A 14,545-nucleotide genomic window follows, 5' to 3' on the forward strand; every position below is an offset into this window, starting at 1 on the left:
ATTAATTATTTCTTATTTATCCTGTACATAGATTACTTTGTATATATTTGTTTAATGTTATCTTCTCTATTCAATAGTAAATCTCCTTGAGACCAGGGGCTGCCATAATTTGTTTTTGTTTTTGGTCTCCCCGAGCTTAATATAGTTCCTGGCACATAATTGGATTTTAAGAAATGTTTGTTGATTGATATTTTTCTAAATGTGGAGGAACAATTTGTTAGTAATTGAAACTGTCCCAATTAGAGATGGCGGCTTCTTTATGTAAGTCTTTGAGCCAAGTCTAGGGGGGCACTTGCCAGGCCTCTCCAGGGCATTGCCCCACTGAGCTCCATTACAATCGAATCCCCAGAGCATCCTGTCGTTCAGACTTACCCAAGTATTCCCCCTTCATCACCCTCTGCTGCTGGGTCATGGTATGGTGTATGCAATGGGTGTGAGGCTCTTCTTGGCCATGTGAGTGAAATGAAAGGGCCAGGAGGGCTTCCTCCACTGGAAAGCCCCTGAATGGCAATGGTCTGGATCTGCCCCAGAGGAGTGGCCTGGCTCAGCATGGGCAAATGCCTCCTACTATGGGATTAGCTGTAGTGAAGCCTGAAAAGTATGGGAGCACGAGGTCATGGATCTGGACCGGAAGGACCATCCATGCATTTTTCTCATTTTTCAAAAGTGGAAACAGAGATGATGTAACAAGATGAAGTTACCTATTAATGGCAACATAGCCAGTGGCGAGACTGGGGTGCCAGCCTTGGCTAATGAACCCAGATTTGGAGGCGAAGGAGAATGGGGCCATTTTCTAGAGCAAGAAAGGGACTTGTTCAAACTTAGAGAGGAAGAAAATGGAGGGACAGGATTTCACCCTCTTTTGAAAGTATCCATGTCACATTTAAGGTGTGGAGGGGTCAGATCACTGGAGAGAATGTGCCAGAGACATAAATATAGGTCTTTAAAAATATGAATGTAATGTCCACTTAAACTCCCATTTTACTATTTATTAAGGAAGCTCAGGGCCTGGGGAGACAAACCAAGCTAGGAAGTCTAGAAGAGCAGATTTTAGATCCAGGTAGAACAAAAACCTCTTTGTTTGGTGACATTAGACAAGTCTCATTCCTAATCAGAGAATTCAGTGCCCTCATTCAGTGCCCATGGAATGAAGGCTTTGGGTCAGCCTCCAGCTCCTTATGGGATCTTGCCGTTCTGATGGGTCAGCCACCCAAACCCTGACTGTCCCCAGATAGGAGTCTCCATCCCTTCTCCCCCTCCATCTGGCCATTGTCTTTCCCATCACTCTGGTCTTGGCAGGATGGGCTGACAAGGGTTGAGCTGGGTATCTGGGCCACAAAAGGCTCTGCCTTTCTTGACACAGCTTCTACTCCAATCTGTGTGAGTTATATACAGTTCAGAAGGGATGAAGCTTTACAACAGAAATAAGGATCAGTCCACATTTTATAGGATCCTGATAGGCCATACGTATTAATGTCAATTGGGAAAAATCTATATTTAGCCCCATAAAACCTAATGGAACTGCCAGTTATTGATCAGGGGAAATCGCAGGGTTTTTAAGCACCCAGAAGGTAACCTCCATTCAAGTGCTTTAATTTATATTTTTTCCCTCGAGATGACTGTGTTTTATTGCATCTTATACCATGGAGGAAGATGGAGCCTTTGGGGATCTTGCAAACGGGGCAGGCAGCACATCTGTCCCTACCCCCTCCGATGGAGATTTATTTTGTTTTAATAGGGGACCACTTAGTGAGTGAGAAAGCTGTAAAGATTTTTTGTGTGTGTATTAAAATTTTATACACTCTGTATTCTTAATATTTTACTACATATGTATAAGTGAGAGATTATTCATGAAGCCCAGCAGGCTCACTGGGCTGGGGCAGAAACAGGCAGATTTGGCCGTTCGGGGTGGTTTGTTTTTATTTTGAAGAGAACTTCAAAGAACCCAGAGACCTTCTAATTAAATTATCCCCATGCCAAGGAGCAGGTGATCCTTTTAATAAGGCAAGTACTCGCTCATGTGGGCTTTCCGTGGGAGGGAGGTCAGCCCCCTCCCTCCCACCGCTTTGCTCATGCAGAGCCGTGGGAGGCATGTTCCACTGGTGGGGGAGCATTTCCTTAGGAAGGAGTAAGTGTGGAGGCCATAAATTAGAGTCCAATCAATCAACAAGCTCTTATTAAGTGCCTACTCTGCGCCAGCCACTGGACTAATACAATTCACAAAACGGAAGCGGGCCCTCCGTCAAACCTCCACTCTGACATATGAGTCCGAGTCTCAAACACTGGCTAAATATCTCCTTCGGAAATCTGGGGACTCCCCGAGGAGTCACTCACAAATCCTAAACGACACGGACTTGAACCCCCACTGGGGGACTTCCCGCCCAAAGCAAGGAATACTTCATCCTGGCCTTTTTTCTCCAGACGTTCTTTTCAAAGTCCCTGCACTTTGAAGGATTTTTCACACAACAAAAAGCCTATGATTGATTGATTGAATAAATAAATGAGAGCTGTTCTTACCTAGTTAAGGTGTCACTAAAATGGAGTAGGGTATTTTCTTTCCCCAGTGACTCACCGTGAGTGAGTTAAGGGGATGTTCCCCTGACACGTAAAGAATTTCCCCGGCAGAAGGGACAGAGGAGGACAGCTTGTTCCACTGGCCATGAAAGGCTGAAGCAGGCACTGGGGAGCACTCAGAGCTTGCTTAGACATCAAGGCCATCCACCGGCTCAGGCCGTCACTGGTCGTCCTGGCTTTTGTCCTGCCTCTGGAAGACAGAGTGACGATGATCACTCAGAACAATTCTGCCTCATTTGAATCCAATGCATGCACAAGGCATGACATCACCCATGAAATTATTGTTCTTCTTTGACAATGAAGGACAACAACTGGGTCTGTACCCCAAGGAAATCATAAAAAAGGGAAAAGGACCCACGTGTGCCCAAATGCTTGTGGCAGCCCTAATGGCAAGGACCTGGAAACTGAGGGGACGCCCAGCATGGCTGAATAAGTGATGGTACATGAATGTTACAGAATATTGTTCCATAATCAGCAGGAGGATTTCAGAAAGATCTGAAGAGACTTACATGAACTGATCCTAAGTGAAGCAAGGAGAGCCAGGAGATTGTACACAGTGACAGCAAGACTATGTGATGATCAACTCTGGTGGATGTGGCTCCTGTCAACACTGAGATAATTCAAAGCAATTGCAGTAGACTTGTGGTGGAGAGAGTCATCTACATCCAGAGAGAGAACTATGGAGACTGAAGATGGATCAAAGCATAGTATTTTCACTTTTTTTTTCTTTTTCATGGTTTTTCCCCTTTTGGTCTGATTTTTCTTGCACAATATGACAAAATGAAAATATATTTAAAGGAATAGCACATATTTAACCTATATCAGATTATTTACTGTCTTGGGGAGGAGAGAGGCAAGGGAGGAGGGAACAATTTGAAACACAGTCTTACAAAATTGAATATTGAAAACTCTCTTTACATGTTTTTAGAAAAGAAAATCCTATTGAAAATTTAAAAAAAAAAAGAAGGAAAAGGAAAAGGAAGGACAAACAACAACTGGGGAAAAAGACAAGAATGGAATAATCTTTAGATTCCAAAAATAGATCATCTACTCTGAGAAACCAAGACAAAATAGAAACAAGGAAAATACAACGGACCTTCTGAGGGGGCTAGGGAGGGGTTTCACACAGTGAGGTTTGCTTGGAATCCCTTTGAAGGAATGTGAGCATTCTCAGGGGCAGATGATGGGGAGCCAAAGAAGGCAGGAGAAAGTGGGCAGTCCTCTTAGCTGTCTGCTTTCTGGGAGATCAAAGTTCTTCTGGCCCAGCTCTTTCATTTTTACAGCTAAGTAAGCTGAGGCCCTCAGTGTCACTGGTTTGTCTAAGGTCACAGAGACCCTCAATTAATGTTCTTTATGTGGCAGATCCTAGGCTGATCACTTTATTTGAGCACGTCTCACAATCTTAGGCAAATCAAGACAAAAACAAGGCAATCTCTGCCCTCCAGGAGCTCACTAACAATATGAAAACCAGCTCCAGACAGAACAGACTAGAGATCAAGAGATCTGAGGGGGCAGAGAACTTTTAGCTGAGACAGAAATGAAGGTAACAGGTGCACATAAAGGAGGTAAGTTCGGGCTCAGGGAATGAGCTCAGAGGCAGAAAATGGTGCCGTGGCCACAGAGCAGCCATGGGGGGAGGGCTTTGCCTCCACAGTCAGAGGGAATGTAGGAGGGGGAGAGTTCAGAGGAAGGGTCATCACTTAAGTTTTGGACACAAGGAGTGTAAGGTGTCTATGAGATTTGAGACAGGAACTTGAGAGATGAGTGGAACTGGACGAGCAGATCTGATTGGATCCTTGGGAGGATCCTCCTGGGAGCACCTGGTGGTATAATATGCAGGGAGAAGAAAAGAGGATCCAAGTGAGAGCCCTGAGGGACACCACAATCAATGTACAGGACTGAGATTTGGATCAGAGAAAAAAAAGAAATCAGAGAGGTAGGAGGGGAGCCAGCTTGCTTCCATATTTAAGGAATCTGACCTTGCTCCCATGGACTCAAGGGAGTCCCATCACATTCCATCTCCCTGTGTCAGTGAACAAGCTATCAGAACCAAAACCAAGGTGAGTAACGGGGGCTTTGTCCAGGGAAATAACATTTATGGGAATATTAATAGCACTGAAGTAAATAAATTCATTTGAATGTAGGGAATAGTTAAAGAAAATAGTTAAGACAGCAAACTCTCAGATGAATGGTTCCTCGGTCTCCTTCCTGCTGCTCTGTCCATAACGGGGTGAGTTCCTCAGAGCTTGGCCCTAGCCAACTCCTTCCCCCACTTGGTATTTTTGGATTTCTGTCAGAAGTGTCCACCTCTGTCTCCACCTCCAAGGGTTTTAGGGTCCCATGAAGGGCTCCCCTTGGTCGCACCATAAAGTAGGAGCCACCGTGAAGCATTCAGCAACCAGATCAGGCTTCTAAGAACCAGAAAAAGCTTTTCATTTATTTAATTATTTAATTGCATTTTTTTAAACTAGGTGAAAGAGAAGATTATTTGCCTCCATTGCACTCTAGCTTTAGTCACTGAGACATGGTGAAGTCCTTATTAAAAAGGCCAAGGTCTCCCATTTCATCCAGTGTCATCTCCAGTCATATGATCTCTACCTGGCCACTGGACCCAGATGGCTCTGGAGGGGAAAGTGAGGCAGGTAACTTTGCACAGCCCTCCCTCCCTCCTTCCCTCCTTCCCTCAAATTCTACTCACTTGTATTTCTCCATCTCACCTCTCTCATGGTTCTCTTCAAGAAGGAAGGACAAAGAATAATGCTCATGCTGTGGGGTTTTTTCATGTTCCTGGCACTGCTGTAAGCACAGGGTGCAAGGAAAAGCAGGGTGTTTAAGGAGCTAGTTCACATTCCCATGGGGAGGACCACAACAGGGACAGTTTTGGGAGAAAATGATGAAGTTGGAGATTCCTATGTGACTTCCTGTTGGAAATATCCAATAGACATTTTGTTACACTGAAATAAAGCTCAGGAGAGACTGGGCTGGAGATTGACCTGGGAATCATTGGCACTGGGACCTGCTGGAATTTTTTATGGTTAAATACGTGCAATCTTTTACACATATTTCCATATTTGTCATGCTGTGCAAGAAAAATCAGACCAAAAGAAGGGGAAAACCCATGAGAAAAAGACAAACAAACAAAGGTAGAAATACTGTGTTCACATTCAGTCTCCATAGTTCTGCATACAGATGGCATTTTCCATCCCACGTATGAATCACCCCATTGCTGAGAAAAGCCAAGTTCATCAGAGCTGATCATCACATAATCTTGCTGTTACCGTGTAAAATGTTCTCCTGGTTCTGCTCATTTCACTCAGCATCAGTTCATGTCAGTCTTTCCAGGCTTTTCTGAAAAGCTAATGTTTGACAAAAAAAAAGAGAGACAGACAGACAGACACAGAGAAGAGAAGCAGGGATGGGAGAAGGGAGGGAAAGAAAGAAAGAAGGTAAAAAGGAAGGAAAGAAGGATGGAAGAAAGGAAGGAAAGAAGGATGGAACAAGGAAAGAAGGAGGGAACAAGGAAGGAAGGAAGAGAGAGAGGGAGGGAAGGAGGGAGGAAGGGAAAGAAGGAAGGAAGGAAGGAGGGAGGGAAGGAAGAAAGGAAGGAAGGAAGGAAGGAAGGAAGGAAGGAAGAAAGGAGGGAAGAAAGAAAAGGTGGCTCCTGGGAAGAACTCTAGGGATGCCCACACAGTTCCAGGGCTGAGAAGGAAGATTTGCCAAAGGAGATGGCAGAGTGGTCAGCCAGGAACCAAGAGAAATCATGTCCACAAAAACCCAAAGGGAAAGGGGGTGGCTCAGAGCAATGAATGTTAGTTCCCAAGTGTTTGGGAGAATTGAGGGGAGAGGCTCAAGGAAGGCTTGTGGCAGTCAGGGGAGCCTGGGCTGGGCTTTGAAGGCAGTCGGGCTTGGGGAATCCCTCAAGGCTGAGGTGAGGAGAGGACACTTTAGCCCAGAGGCGGGGGATGGCCTAGTAGGCAAGAGGCTTCCAGCCACTTGGACGGATTTGCTGTTAGGCTTGTGTCCCAGGCCAGGGCATCTGCCCAGCCAGGTGGCGGGAACAATAAGGGCAGCAATGATATTGTTAGAATAATTCAGGATAACAATGTCATTTTACAGCGTCGCGCCTGGACAGCAGGGCGCCTGAACCCTGTCCCTCGCACTCACGAGGCCCTCTGGGCAGGAATGCTTTTGGTGGGCACTGACCCTGCTCCTGTTTCACTCACCACGGCCCTTGGCAACCGCTTGGTGGCTGCCTCCATCTTGCCATCAGCCCATCCTGGCAGCCCCATTGCTGGTGGGGCTCCACTGGAGAGGAGCGGGCTCAACAGGTGCAGAAGAGCTCCTATTTACTGTCACCAGATGGCAAGAGAGAATGTTTCCCTGTAGCCGGGCCTGCAGAAAGGAGGACCCCCTCCCCTCAGCCTGTGCCCACAGCCCATCCTGGCTGCCCTGCAGCCCCTGGGAAGGGGGCCTTTTGCTCACCCTCCTCCTTCTGCCCCCTCTGTCCCCTCTGTCCCTCTGTCCCTCTGTCCCTCTGTCCCTCTGTCCCTCTGTCCCTCTGCCCCACCCACTTCTCCCCATGCAGGGTCTCTGTTCCCGAAGCCCTGCGGGCAGTTTCAGAATTGAGGCCGGTCGAGGCTGGCGGGAGGTATCAGAGCTCCCCGGCAACATTAGCCTCTTGTACACGGCGATTGTCGGGGCTCCCCGGCCTCGCCGCTAACCAATTTCACAATTGGCTGAGCCCGGCACTTACCGCGGGCTCAGCGGCTCAGATGTTCTTTCCCAGGAGGGCCGGGGGCTGCACTGACACGGAACGGATGAGCTGAGCCCGCTCCGGAGCAGCCCCCATGAGCTCCAGGGGACGGTCCCCAAGGAGTGGGTGCTGCCGCCGCCTCCGCCGGCCCCGCCCCCCAGGCCACCCCGGGTCCCGCCCCTCCAGCCTCCCTCTCCCCTCCTCCCCCGTGCTGGACCCTGCCAAGATGCTTTCTTGAGAATCCTACAGGAGTGAATTCCCAGAAGCCTCTGGGAGAGCAGGAGGCCCAGACCGAGGGCATCACCGCTGCTTCTGACACACACACATGGATGCCACCACATGCAGCTCCCCTGCGTGTCCACGGGCTCCCGCGGTACCATAACCCATGTACGTGTCTGACCCCATGCACACACGCACCCACACAAACACATGTGTAGGATGCCGGGCACACTCCTGCACTCACACATGCATGTGCTCATACGGTGCATGCCCATGCACACAAACATATACACGTGTGTGCACATTGTTATTCCCATTTTACAGATGAGGAAATCAGGGTGCGTCCAGACCAGGAAAAAAAAGCTCCTCCCCCCAACGTTAGGGTTCATTTAAGAGGTAGCCAGGCTGCTAATCCTGTGTACATGGTTACTGCCTGTGTGATTCTGGGTGAGAGGAGCAGGTGTGTGTGCGGGGAAACAATCATTTTCTTTTTGCAGAAGAAAAATGTGATCAAAAAGAAAAGAAAATGAGATAGAAAATAAAATGCAAGCGAACAACAACAGAAAGAGTGAGATTATAGTGTGATCCACACTCATTCCCCACAGTCTCTCTGGGTGCAGACGGTTCTCTTCATCACAAGATCACTGGAACTTGCATCAAATATCTCATTGTTGAAGAGAGCCCCGGCCGTCAGAACTGACCATCGTATAGTATCGTTGTTGCCATGTACAGTGATCTCCTGGTCCTGCTCATTTCACTCAGCATCAGTTCCCGTCAGTCTCTCCAGTCTCTCTGAAATCCTCCTGCTGGTCATTTCTTACAGAACAATAATATTCCATAACATTCATATACCACAATTTATCCAGCCATTCTCCAATTGATGGGCATCCATTCATTTTCCAGTTTCTAGCCACTACAAATAGGGCTGCTACAAACATTTTTGCACATACAGGTCCCCTTCCCTTTTTTAGTATCTCTTTGGGGTATAAGCCCAATAGAACTGCTGGTCATTTCTTACAGAACAATAATATTCCATAACATTCATATACCACAATTTACCCAGCCATTCTCCAATTGATGGGCATCCATTCATTTTCCAGTTTCTAGCCACTACAAACAGGGCTGCCACAAACATCTTGGCACATACAGGTCCCTTTCCCTTCTTTAGTGTCTCTTTGGGGTATAAGCCCAATAGAAACACTGCTGGATCAAAGGGGATGCACAATTTGATAACTTTTGGGGCATAATTCCAGATTGCTCTCCAGAATGGTTGGATGTGTTCACAATCCCACCAACAATGTATTAGTGATGAAGGAGCTTACATTCTAATGGGGGAAGATAAAGAAATTAAAAGAAGATTTAGGGGAAGGAAGGTACCCATAAAAGGAAGAGCAAGAAGGAGGAGTGTAGACTGTCACCAGGAGAAAAAGGAAGAGATGGCTTGGTTGGGAAGCTTGAGAAATGGAGGCTCTATGGGAGTCATCTCATTGGAAGGGGAGCTGTCCTGGGGCATTCTAGGGCTGGAGTGATCTTTCGTGGCGAAGAGTTGTCTGGGTCATTTCAGAGGATTCTGGAGCACTGGTCGGGGGGAAGATGAAGAGATTTAGACTTTGATTCAATGCAGCCTGGGGCCCTGGTCCTGGATGCAATTACTGGGTCCCGGAAACCCGCCGAGTCTTGTCTTGCCCTGTGTAGTCTGCTTGTCCCTGAACAGGCCATCTGGGCCCTTTACCATAAGGGATCATTACTGGGTGTCGCTGATGGTACAGATGTGGTCTGAGGCTTTGGAGATCCTTTGGGACAAGAAGGACTCTGAGGCTTTCTCATAACTTTGCTCCTCATCAGCCATTCTTCTTGCTACAATTTTGACCCTCCTGAATTCTTTCTAGCCACTAGTACCCAAAGCATCTCTCCTCTCTCTCTGTTCTTCCTCTTCCTCTTCTTGTTTTTGTTCTTTTCTTTGTCTCTCTCTGTCTCTTTTCTCATACTCTCTCTCTGTCTCTCTTTCTCTCTCTCTCTCTCTCTCTCTCTCTCTCTCTCTCTCTCTCTCTCCTCTCCTCCTCCTCCTCCTCCTCTTCCTTCCTCCTCCTTCCTCCTCCTCTTCCTCCTCTTCCTTCTCTTCCTCCTCCTCCTTCCTCCTCTTCTTCCTCCTCCTTCTTCTTCCTCCTCCTCTTCCTCCTCCTTCCTCCTCCTCCTCCTTCTTCTTCTTCTTCTTCTTCTTCTCTTCTTCTTCTTCTCTTCTTCTTCTTCTTCTTCTTCTTCTTCTTCTTCTTCTTCTTCTTCTTCTTCTCTTCTTCTTCTTCTTCTTCTCTCTCTCTGTCTGTCTCTTTTCTCATTCTCTCTGTCTCTCTCTCTCTCCTGTCTCTGTCTCTCTCTCCTGTCTCTATCTCTCCCTGCCCCCCCTCTCTTTCTCTCTCTGTCTCTGTCTGTCTTTCTGTCTGTCTGTCTGTCTCTCTCTGTTTCTCTCTCTGTCTCTGTCTCTCTCTCTCTCTGTCTCTCTCTCTCTCTCTCTCTCTCTCTCTCTCTCTCTCTCTCTCTCTCTCCTTCTTCTCCTCTCCCTTTCCCCTCTTCCCTCTGACATACAGTGAGACCGCAGGAAGAAGTTTGTTGGGCCGGGTCTCCCAGAGCCGGCGGGTTGTGAGCTGTCCCTTAGCCGGGATGAGCCCCATCTTGCTCCCTGCTCAGCCACCTCAGACAGAATCCTCTCATCTAAGACTGAGATTTTTGCCACTCAAACGCCTCCCAGACGTTTTTAGCGCCCCAGCACTGGGATTCGGAGTTTCTCCACGATAACCTTTGATGCAAATCCTGCCTGAGCAGCTGTCTCCATGAGGTTAAAGATTACTGTGCTGGGAAGCAGCAGTATTTCATGGTGTCTTCGGAAATTGGTTTATGCATCTCAGTGCAAAGTAGAATGTAAAGGGATCATCACGGGGGTGACAAAGCGCCGGCATGCGGACAAACACTGGCACTGATTTACGCCTGTTGTTCCACTGTGGAGATCTGATCTATCGCTGACCCAACTGATCCATGACAGCCCTGGGAACATCTCTTTAGCTTTGTGAGAATGGACCACAAAGGGCAAGAAGTCGGCTCGGCGGCGGCAGGGCGCGAGTTATATCCTCAAGAGCAGTTGTAGGGAGCTGGGGCCATTTATCAAGCTGTGGGCGAGCCAATAGACTGTATAAGAAAGAACTGACTCCTTCTCAGAGTCTTCCAGAGGAGGCTGGCCTCTAGGGCCAGAGCGCCTGGTCTGAGCCAGGCAGCAGCAGCTCTAAGGGAGCCCTGTTCAAGAGCAGCCCAGCCTTGAAGCTGGAAGCGGCCACAGACACCCCTCCAGGGAAGCCTTTGGCTTTCTGAGCTCTCCAAGAGATCGGGATGTTTGGGCACAGACCCCGGGAGCAACTGCTAAAATTCTTGGTACGAGCCAATCCTCAAAAGAGCAATCGTGAGGACAAGGAAGATTTCTGCTCGTTCCAAAAGAAAGTGATCTTTAAAAATGCATTGAAAATAATTTTCATTTTTAAAAAGTGTCACCTTCCTACAGAAAGAAGAAAAATAGGTGAGGTAGAAAGAGGAAAAAAGTCTTCACGTTTTCTTTATACACATTTACTTTCAAAAGTTATATTTGTGAAGAAGCTCAGTTTTTGGTTCATGGGATGATGATGCTTGAGACACTGGAGCAATGCAAGCAGCCCGCTTCTTTTATTTTATTTCTTCAACATTAACTCTTGCAAAACTTTGTGTTCCAATTCGCCCCCTTCCCCTACCCCTTCCCCTAGTCCAATATATGTTAAACATGGTAGAAATATATGTTAAATCCAATATATGCATCCATAGTTGTACAATTATCTTGCTGCTCAAGAAAAAATAAAATCAAACCAGAAAAAAATGAGAAAGAAAACAAAATGCAAGCAAACAACAACAAAAATATAAAAATGCTACGTTGTGATTCACACTCAGTTCCCAGGGTCCTCTCTCTGGGCACAGATGGCTCTCATTATCATGAGACCATTGTGTCTGAATCATCTCATTGTTGAAGAGAGCCTCATCCATCAGACTTGATCATCATGTAGTATCGCTGTTGAAGTGTACAATGATCTCCTGGTTCTGCTCATTTCACTCAGCATCAGCTCATATAAGTCTCCCCAGGACTCTCTGAAATCGTCCAACAGCCCACTTCTTAAGGGCTATTTTCTAAGACTATAGAAAGCCAGGATGTCACTGTGTTACTTATCCAGCAAGGGGGTGCGAGATTAGAGGTTCCAACAAGGGCTTTCTCTGCTTGCTGGCTTCTTCAAGTGCTCTCTGGCTGTTGTTATTGTCTGTCCTTCTTGAAGAGAATCATGACATCAGGGAGGGGATGCCATGACATGCAAGTGAATTGGATTTAAGTGAGGGAGGGCTGTGCAAGCTCACCTGCCTCAGTTTCCCCTATAAAGCTATCTGGGTTTGGCGGCAACATATAGATCAAGATGACTAGTGATGGCTTTGGAGGAATCAGTTTACCCAATCAGTGATTAAGCCTAGATAGCAACTGAGTCAAAAAATCTCTTCCACTTAGTTCAAAATAACTCTAAATAAATAAATGGATGAATGAATGAATCTGGGAGATTAAGTCCCTCAGGGTTTGTGGCAGATGAGAGGGAAGCGACAGTATTCACACTGGCCACCAGAAGGCAGTCAGTCTGCAGTTGCCCGGACTGCTCCTTCCACTATCAAGACCAAAGTTAGCTGAGGCTCCCTCTGGTCTGAAAATAGTCTAAGGGACAAAATGAAAAAGAACTCAAAACGTTAAATCCTTAAACTAAGACTGTATACAACTCACGAACCCTAGGCCATCTCTCTTGATTTCACTCAAAGGTTTCTGTCTACCCCCCAGTAAGTGCACATACAATCAAATATTTAGAAATGTATCATACAGTAGTCACAGTGTATTTTACATAATATAAAATGAAAGGAAGTAACTCAAGCACTCATCTATAAAATTGTCTGCCCCCATTCATCTGCTAAATTTCATCTGTAGTAAGCACTTAGCTGCTTCTTAATTCATCCATCCGTCCATCCATCCAGCATCTATTCATTTATTCATTCCATCTGGTCCTCCCCAATCTTCAGCACTGGCTGGGTGGATTTCTAGACCGCCTTTCCCATCGTTTATTCTGGGGAGAGCAGGAAGGGGAGCTGGTCCTTCTCGTCACTTCTCAGCATCATGGCTGTACAGGAGCGAATGCATGGAGAAAGTCTCCCGTTTTCCTCTCTCCAGGACAACAGGTGCATGGGAACAGGCAAGTCCGGAAGCCTGGGTGCTCTCTCTTCGTGGCTTTTACTCTGTCTGCCCCAACACTGAGGCCTTTCCCCAGCCCTACCCGCCCGCCCTGTCACTCACCAGTCACTCTGGTCTCTGGCTGTAGAGCAACGGGCACCTCGGCCCCAGTCCCAGCCACTGTGGCCATGGAAAACCTTGGAGCAAGGACAAGGAGAGCTCCTGAGTGCTGACACCGTCTCAGCCGGGAGCCCCAGCCCACGGCCGCCAGAGAAAAGGCGCGCAGCTCACCCAAGACCGAGCGACAAACAGGTCACGACTTCTCGGTCTCCCCTCCCCAGGGCTGAAGATCATTGGCTTTCTAGGTTTAGGTCCCAGGTTCCAGACTTCTTCCAGCTGAGCCTTCTTGCCTGTTCCCTTGTCAGGGCCCTGCAGGGAAGGGGAAATGCTTCCTCTGCAGCCATGATCTTCAGAAACTTCCATCCAGTTTTAGCATCCACCCCAAAATTGCATCCTTGTGCTCCTAACCATTCTAGCTTCAGAGGAATCAGGATTCAAAGACACGAGTGCCCAAGGCATGGGCAAACCGCCTGTGTCCCTCAGGGGGATGAGGTGGGCCCCCCAATAAGGGAGCCCCTCAATGCTGATTAACCCCCGCGGGGCCAGACGGCTCTCCTGGGGCACACTGCGGAAAGGGCTTCCTGACACAGAAAGCTTAGGCCCCCCCACCCCGATGGGTGAGGGGCAGAGATAGAACAGAAGCCCTCTCCTCAAGGGACTTTCCTCCTATGCAGGAAGCAGTGAAGCAGCTTGGACCCACCTACATCGAGGCTGAGAAATGAGGGTGTGGCTGGAAGGGCCCATCATGGAGGTCTCAGAGCCTGACGGAGCTTGGAGGGAGGTAGGTTAGGTGAGGGGGACCTGGCCTGGGGCATGGCCGGGCAACTGGCCAGAGAAAGGGGCAGAGGTTCAGTTCAGAGGATGTTACTGGCTGGTGTGGCCGAACTGAGGAGTTTGTAAAGGAGAGAAACGGGCTAGGAATTAAGCTGGAAAGGGGGCGGGAGCCCACAGATATCGGGGTGCTTGGCGTCTGTTCTCCCCAGCAGCCTGTTCCCTGGGGGGGCAGGGATCCTAGGGGGCTGGTGCAGAGAGCAGAGGCAGCAGGTGCGAGCCTGTGTGGGCTTCGCAATGACTGGTTTCCACCTCCCCATCCTGGCTGCGTGGGGGAGAGTGGGCGGCTGAGGCCGCCATCGCCGTTCAGCTTTAATATACTTCCAATATGTTAGCGGCTGTAGCCGACATGTCCCTTTAAAATGTGAAGAAAGGGGAAAAGAACAGAGAAATAAAAAATAAATCCACTTAGAGCAATATTTTCCCAGGTTGATCGCTGCAGATGGAAACCACTTTTATGAACTCTGAAAGTAATAAAGTCGGGAATGATGTTTCCTGCCTGGTTTCAGATTGAATTTAAGGAACCATTTCAGTGGGGCCAACCTCCCCAGGATGCCTTAAGTGGGTCCTTTGCAGGGGCTGGTCACTGCTTCTGACCGAGGGGGCAGCCACCGCCCAGGGAGGGTCTGGGGCCCCATCTTCTTCAGGGATAGGGGTGGGAAGGGGCAGGATGGAAGGGCTGAGGAGGGTCTCTTGACAATCCAGTTTATCTGGGGGGGCAATGAAAGATAATGTAGGGCTGATGGTAGGGGGGTCATGGGGGGTGGGAGTAAACTCTCTGC

Source organism: Antechinus flavipes, chromosome 2 (genome assembly GCF_016432865.1).
Source record: "Antechinus flavipes isolate AdamAnt ecotype Samford, QLD, Australia chromosome 2, AdamAnt_v2, whole genome shotgun sequence".
NCBI lineage: Eukaryota > Metazoa > Chordata > Mammalia > Dasyuromorphia > Dasyuridae > Antechinus > Antechinus flavipes.